The sequence below is a fragment of the Oryx dammah genome, unplaced genomic scaffold (assembly GCF_014754425.2).
Source record: "Oryx dammah isolate SB20612 unplaced genomic scaffold, SCBI_Odam_1.1 HiC_scaffold_26, whole genome shotgun sequence".
In the NCBI taxonomy this organism is placed as follows: domain Eukaryota; kingdom Metazoa; phylum Chordata; class Mammalia; order Artiodactyla; family Bovidae; genus Oryx; species Oryx dammah.
In genome coordinates, this window is record NW_024070210.1 from 78,709,529 (window position 1) to 78,718,188 (window position 8,660).

The window sequence follows — 8,660 nt, forward strand, 5'->3', positions numbered from 1 at the left end:
CCAGAGACCCTCACTCACCTGCCCTCTCTAAGCCTTCACACTGAGATCTTCTCAGGGTGACACGATCATAAAACAACCCCCTCCCCACCATGGTGTCCTTCCATCATTCCTTGAGAGGCCACTTCAACCAGGGCACTTCTCAGAACAGCAGTGCAGTATCGTGGTTAAGGAGCAGGGCTCTGGATCCACACTACTTGGGTTCCTATCAGCTACAGCATCTACTTGTTGTGAGAGCGTAAACACAACCTAACTCCTCCTCAAGCCTCAGTTTCTCCATCTATAAAATGGAGATGAAAATAATAATAGATTTTTCACGGGACTGCTGGAAAATTAAATGAAATAACACAAGCAATACACCCAGCAAGTGATCTAAGAATGCTAGTCATTGCTGTTGCTATCGTCATTTTTGTGAAATAGACTGATGAATAAACTCCTGAGAGCTTGAGCCTCATCAAAAACGTTCAGAGAGAAGATGCTGAGTAAGTCTAAAAAATAAAGTGAAATCACGCCAAAAAAATTTTTAAAACCACGTTGTACCAATCGATGGCAAATAAAAAAGAGACTCTCATCTTTCATTTCTGCCACTGCTGTATGTCATAGAGCTCTGTGATCCCCTAAGACCTGAGCCAGCTATGCTTATCCCAAACCCCTAAGAGCACTGGGAGTATGAAATGAATCTGCTAGCTCACTGTCCTATGTCTTCTGAAGGTTTCAACAGGCTTGTTCATAGGAGACCACAATGTACACAAGAGAGTGATCCCCAAAGTTTAGAGCTAAGAGAGCCTCAAGATTTAATGACCTACTACGGACACATTGCCCTTGAACTTTCCTGCCCCAACTCCCTTAAACCTGTGGGTGTCTGCATCTGAGTCCAGGCAGGGACTGCCTTTCTTTAACCCAAAACCACCACTCAGCAGAGGCCTTCGGACCTGACAGGGCCCCAGGAATTCGATAAACAAGCCACTCTTGTCCCAGGCTTGGATTTGATCACTGCTGCTGCTAAGTCACTTCGGTCGTGTCCGACTCTGTGCGACCCCATAGACTCCAGCCCACCAGGCTCCCCCGTCCCTGGGATTCTCCAGGCAAGAACACTGGAGTGGGTTGCCATTTCCTTCTCCAATGCATGAAAGTGGAAAGTGAAAGTGAAGTCGCTCAGTCGTGTCCGACCCTCAGCGACCCCATGGACTGCAGCCTTCCAGGCTCCTCCGTCCATGGGATTTTCCAGGCAAGAGTACTGGAGTAGGGTGCCATTCTACACTAGCTCAAAATAGGGGGGATTTTCCTCCCAGCTTCCTTTGAGGAGGGCAGCTTTGTTTTTTACCTTATAGCGCCCTCTGCTGTTCTAATTAGCTATCTCCATAAGTAGGTCATACTGGAAGTTGGCAGAAAAGAGGTCAGGGGAGGAAAATATTCTTTGTTCAGAACTTAGTCAAAGTGCTGCTTCTGTTCCCCGATCCCCTTTCAACCCTGACACTGGCAGCTGCTTCTCTGTTGGGCCAAAGGGCCCATCCTCCCGCAGTCACTCAGAGCACTGTCTTCAAGGACATGAGACAGCACCCCACAAGGGTACATGGGACGTTTCCCTACCAAACAAAAGCCTAGTGCAACAGCGAAGGACACAGGGAAATGTCTTTGGATGGACATGGACAAACACATCGCCTTTCCAATGAAAGAACAGACATGTGATTAAAAGGAAAAGCTTAGAAACATCTGACTGTGTGATGATGGGAGTGAGTGGTCTAGTGGGAAGGTTTCTGCATCATTTTCTTCCTGTGGCCCATTCCATTCCAGGACCCCCAGGACAGACCTGGGCGGATGGATGAGAGGAAGCATGCCAGGAAGGGACTGAGGTCCAGCAGACGTCCTCTACCCCCAGGACCTGTTTGGGGGGAAGATCTTGCTGAAGGCTCTTTGGGCCAGAGCAAGTACGAAGAATGCTACCATGGTTTGCTGCCCAAGGCCTGTGTTTGAAGGAAAGCTGTGAGGAGGAAGCGATACTCCGTGGTATTACTGTCATCACCGCTGCAGCAGCCTATGGAGGGAACAGTCTTGGTCCAACCAGGTCAGTGATATCTTTTGTGCTGGGGCTATGAGGGACCCGGCCTGACCCTGACCCAAGCACATCTCTCAAGCCATTTGTAGGATCTTCTCTCCAATTATCCCCCAGGCATGGAGGGCAAGCAGGTGATATCTCAATTACCAAGGGCTAGTTATTGGTAATAGTTATCCGGAGCATAGTTTTAAGAAGGATTGTGAACTATACGTAAAATAGATAAGCAACAAGGATATATTGTATAGCAGAAGGGAATATATTCAATATCTTGGAATAACCTATGATGGAAAATCAGAGATACATCTAATATATATTTATATACTAATAAATATATATGTAACTGAATCACTTTGTCATACACCTGAAACTAACATAATATTTTAAATCAGCTACACTTCAATTTTTTTAAAAAAGGACTGAGGCTACATCTAGACCCAGGGAGCAGAGTGATGTGTCTATTAGCAATACCTGCCACGGGAGCAAGAACAGGAGGTAACACCACGTGGCTTTGTGTTTGCCACTATCCCTGCTTAGATGTCAGTCCTGGTAATGAGTCCCGCAGAGAAAGACTAATCAGAGGCAACTCTCTGTTGGATTATCCTTTTGGTAAAGGGCAAATTTCTAAATCTCTGCTTTTCCCTTGGCTTCCCTGAGACCTCACGGGCCATTTCCTCCACTATCAATTGCTGTTGCCTGCAGCCTAAGAAATAAAATTTTAAAAATGAATTAAGATGCTCTATATCTCTCTTTAAAATTTTAAACCCTGTGCCAAAGCCAAACATCTCCCTTGAGTCACTTATCCACTGCTTAACAGAGATAATCATACCCAGGCTAGCCAGGAGAGTCCCGGGGATGGGGACTGCCAAGGGAAGGTCCCTGTTCTCTTGAATCACAGGAAGGAAGAAGGCAGGAATGGGACTTAGGTGTTCTGATTTCTAGCCCCATCTCTGTCTCTATCTACTGATGTGGCCTTAAGCAGCTTTGTCCCTCAGGGCTTGGGCTTCCTCATCCTCTGCTTGGCCCCAGCAGCTGCTAAGGTCCCTTCCAGGTCTTGCACTTTAGGAAGCTAATGTATGAAGCTGAGAGCTGAACTAAGAGAATTATTGGTTTATATTCCCCTGTGTGTGTGCTTAAACTCTGCCGTGCCCAGCAAGCGAGGCAAGCAAAGCATGCTTCTTCACTGGGGGGGAGCATCATTTCTTGATTGAGTATGTGTGTGACTCATCAGAACCTGGAGGTTTGTGCCCTTATGCCAACTTGGAATCCAGTTATTATTGCATCTGGGAGGAAGAAAGTGCTGAAAACAGCCTTTGCAGGGAGGGGGATGGAAAAAAGCATTAATTTGGCAAGGAAAAAAAAAAAAAAAGAAGTCTCTGCATCGTGTGATAACATTTTGATATCTTATTTATCATCTTCATCCCTGAAATCTACTCAGCCACCTACTATCTCTGTCCTAACAGAGGGAAGAGGGCAGACCTTTCCCAGGAAAGAGGGGGCCCCTGGAGAGGACAGACAGCTATCTCTGTCTAGTGAGGAGGGGAAACAGAGGTGATGCCACATCCCTTTCAACCATGCTGAAGCTTCTAGTTTTTGTAAAGGTGTTCACCCCTGTGGGAATGAGGTTAGTGGGAAACTGAGATTCTGGAACCAAGACTAGAGGAATCTTGAAACTCAGTACGTACTATCTGGCAGAATTAATTTTTTTTTTCATCTGAAAATTGTCAGAGAAATATTCAAGTGTTCTTTGAGGAAGAGGAACAAAAGATGAATGATTAATACAATTCTATTTATAAATATTTATTAAATGCCTACAGTTTTCCCCAGGGATCACCTGGGCCAGTTTTGGAGGAGGTGGTTTCATTGCCCTAAGGGAGGAAAGGTTTTGTCAATGGATGAACAATGACAACAGATTTACCTCTGAGACCCAGACACAGTTAACTGTGGCCCTGGGTAAGTAGCTTATCTTCAGGGGGAAAAATGTGTACACAACAGCATGGATAATCTAAAACACAAGATCATCAAAAATGGCATTTTATAATTGGCTTTTAGCACACATTTCATTATTTTGTAGGGCCAGTTTCTCTCCCCAACTGTAAGTTTTCTGGATCTATTAAATATATGGGGGAAAGCTTTTCAAGAATCATAGGTTTCTGGAATTAGGCTCACAGTCAACATAGGAAGAAGTGGTACTTTTGTCTTTCCAGTAATGAAAAAGGGGACCTGACATCCCTCATATACTTGATGCCCACAGGGGTCTCCTTTCCTGTTGTAGGTCAGAACCAATGGTGAACCACCAGACAGTTATGATTTTTATAGATCTGTACAACAAGATGGGAATAAGAAATAGCCTACAAGACGTTCAGAATACGGGAGTCTCTGCTGCCCGGAAGCCAGAGAATTCTGGACCCCTTAACGTGATTGGTCCTGGTGACCTCATGGCCCAAGTCCTGGGCTGCAGGACAACCCTAAGTGACCTTTCTTACCAAGCTAGCCCCCTAATCAGCCCAGAGACAGGCTACATCTGAGAAGAGGAAGTCACAGCCCAGCACTAAGAGGAACTTTTGGTAAAGGGCCCAGGCACTGTGTAAAGAGCACCGAGAAATTCACCTTTGGGAAAGGGACTCAGTTAATTGTAAGCCTGGGTGAGTACCTCCATTTCAGATGTAGTGTTAGCAAAACCCCCCTCAGCATCTAACACCTAGTAACCAGAGAGCTGGCACTGGTGGCTAGATGATGAACTTCCTTATCCATTGGGAAAAGACTATAAATATTGAACCACCTTTCCAGTGGATAAGCAAGAGCCTGTAGTTTATGTAAAGGTGTCTGCTCCTGTGGGAAGCAAGGCAATTTACATTCGGAACCGGGACTCAAGTGAGAGTGAAACTTAGTAAGTACTAGCTTTAAACCAAAGGTGTCAGTTTATTTGGTTTGGTTTTTGAATTATCTGGAAGCTCCAAAGGAAGAACCCTGAGGATTTGGTTCCAAAATTCTGACTTCAAACTTCTAAAGAGATCTAATGTTAAGGCAGATGGTAGGCTCGAAAAACTCTATTTCCCTATGTGAAAGTAGAGACCTACTTTTCTTTTCTCTGCTTATTTGTTTTGTTTAGGAAATGGGGAGGAGGACTAGACACTCTGGGAGGTTGGGAGGAATAGAGTTGCACAGTATTTTGGGATAGATTAGGTCCAGAGAATCAAACCAAAGAGTAGTAGCTCAGAAAGTCCTGAAAGACCACCTAACTCACTTCTTTAATTTTGCAAATAGGACAGTGAAACTTAGAGAGGTTTGTAAACTTGCTCAAGGTCACACAGCTGAGCCTGGTCTGGGACTAAGCCAAGACACCTCACAGCTGTGACCAGGCCAGACCCAAGAGAAAAAATATCATGGTTCTTGACTGAGCAAGTTTATTTGAACCCCAAACATTCTTTTTCCAAAATTTAGTGAACTCAGAACAGAACCCCAGGGTTCTAAAAAGCGATAAAATCATCACATGCCTGTTTTGTGGGGGAAAGTCGACTAAAGTCAAAACAGCTAAACCTGATCTTAGGGGAAATGTTCAGCCATCTGCAAATGGAGGCAGGGATGCAAAAAAGCTTAAATGAAAATGCTGTTCTTGTCTTCAGACAATTGACTGTGACCATCAAACACTATCTATAAATTCTGCAGCGCTAATTTCTCTCCCAGTGGGATTTTATATTCTATGATAAATTGCATCAGCTATGCAATACTCTGGACCACAGAATGTGTATACAGAATCGACTTGCTGAGCCCTCCTGTGTCTTAAAGTAGCAATATCTCTGGACATATCTCTCAGTCCTGAAGCTCTGAGGTACCACCAAGAAAGATACCATCACTTATCCTGGCTGAAAAGCTTAGAGGTTGAAGGAAATTTTTAATTCTTGGGAAGCTCAGCAAAGTTGGGTTCACTGAGTTGACCCCTCCGGTTTTTGCAAAGCCTCGGAGCATTGTGTTCAACAAACCGGTGGCTCTAAGATGATATTCGGGAAAGGGACTCAGCTCACAGTGCAACTTGGTAAGTGGAGAAAGCACTGAACCTTCTCCTTGAAAATGGTATGAGACCCTTTTACAGCAATTCGTGGGTACGTGACTTCTTGGCCCATCTCTGCTCATATGCAAGTTCTGCCTAGCTAAATGATACCCTCTCCATATCCTCCAAGATGGTCCAGTCATGAAGGTGCACCCATGCAGCTCAATACAGCTTTTGCTAAATTCTCACAAAATCACTTACCCTCCTCATCAAACTGCTGGGTAGTTCTTCTGTTACCCTCATAGCCCTGCTGGTTTACCAATTAGAAGAAGAGTATACAAGGACTTGGAGCTTTTTAGGGCATTGTGAAAAGAGCATCACTGCCAGTGTGTTTGGCTTCTGGGGAGGAAAATAATGATGATTTTTAATTGCTTACTATGTGCTAGGCAATGCGCTACATGTTTTCTATCCATTATCATAGCAAATCTTTGTACCGGCTATGTGGGTTAAGTGTTATTATTATCATCATTTTATAGAAGAGAACTTCTTTCATTTTCATATTTTATATTCTTTTGGAAGCTCAGAGAGAGGTTGAATAACATGTTCAAATTGCTTGAGTGAGAAAGAGGGCCTAGAATTTAATTCTTGGAACTCAGATTCCAGAATTTAGTGTTTACTAGTAGGGGAGTGGATTATGTTTTGGGGGGAAATCACTGATGCTTTGGTCTCTAAAGTTGCTAAAACAATCCCTAGAGAATTGTGCTCTCAGCTAAGCAAGCCAGGGATTGAGCAGCAGGGCCAGTGCAACCCACATACAGATCCTAGTCCTTATAACAACATCACCGTGCAGCACCATCCTCCCCACTTTTCTCCATCCTCCCCACTTTTCTCCCCACTTTACAGACAGGGAAATGGGGTGCAGCAGGTTAAGGAGCTTGCCCTTGGTTCCAAACCGAAGTCTCTCTGACCCCAAAACTGAGCTATTTCAAATTAATTGCAACTGCTAACCAGCTAGGTTAATTAATTCACTAATGGCAGCAATCTAATGTTAGGTAAAGATGGATTAAAGTGTTTCCTTAGCTCCTCCCCCTATTCAGGAACGACTGTACAGTTTCATGATCGCACAACATTGTGTTTCCACCTTTGTGCTTCCTTTGGGAGAGACGGAGGAGCCCCAGCCCCCAGCACCCGGTGGAAGGGTCTTGGCAGTATTTGTAAAGCAGTCTGTGGGGGTGTAACTCAGGGCGGATCTGAAAGACTCCTCTTTGGAAAGGGAACGAAGCTGACAGTAAGCCCACGTAAGTTTGAGTAACTAATGCTTCCAGATTTCTCTCTGGAACCCTGATTCTTAAATTTCTCACTCTGTTTTATAATCAAGTCCAAATCATGGCAGCTCCATTGATGGATTCCAATTGAAACAACTGATGATATATACCTACCTCATGCAATACTCTGCTGTTTACCTTCACGTGCTATTTTATCTAATAGACCAGAAGCTAGTGGAACATTTAAACTAAGGAGTCAGACTGTTAGAAAGTTTAATTTCGTATTATAACTGGTGGAATTTTCCATGAGACTAAGAGAAAATCAGTTAACTCGCAGAGCCTCTATTCTCTCCCTCTGTAAAATGTGGGAAGCACTTCCTACTCCTGTTTTACCAGAGCAGGCAGGCTGTGGGGGGATGTTGGCACATTTCCAGCCAAATGACAATAGAGCAAGGAAAAAGAAGGGCCCAGACAGTCCATAAACTCTACCACCAAACCCTCATCATACAAAGCTGGTTTTATCAAGAGAATGCTTGGATGATAAGTAAACACTTAAATTGGTAGTAAAGGGAGTTTGAGCAACTGAGCTTTTGTAGAGCCTCGTGTCATTGTGTGGTACCCATCCAATAATAAGCTGACATTTGGAAAAGGAACGATCCTGAGTGTTAGACCAGGTATGTTTTAAAGATGATTTGTTTCTAAACATAAGCCTTCACTCTTAGAAATTCTGTGAAAGATCACGGAGTTACTTACTGAGCTATTAGCATCTTTGGGGACCTGGTGTCACCAGTCTTTCTGGTGAGATGCTAATGAGGGCAGCCTCATATGGAGACTCTTTAGGGCTGTTTCTTCTACACCTTTAAGCCCTTGGACGTGTTATGCTGGTTTTGGTTGTTATTGGAGATGTGTGTCTGACAAATGAAATCTGAACTAAAGTTTTAGTGTGTAGGGCAGAAAGCAGTTAGGAAGAAAGGATCTATTAGACTAAAGCAATGTAGGGTGTGCAATGCAACCTGACTCAAAAGAAGACAGTGAGATGCAGCCTGTTCATATAAATGGCTGAATGACCACTTTCATTCTCATATCTCAGGTGAGATACTTGCCTTCCTAAGGCCTCCATTTTGGAGAAATTAGGAAAGAAATTGCCTAATCCCAATTATTCTCAAATCCTTGGAGCCACACCAGTTGGGTAAAACCATGTAGGATTTTCTGGTGCTGACATTAATCTCAAGCTGATATTTAGGGAAGTGGTAAGACTGAAAGCAAATACTCAAAACAGATCACGAACTTCTGAAAACATGCCCCATGATGCTGTTAACCATGATGCTTCTAACTGGAACTTTTTCATTCTCGC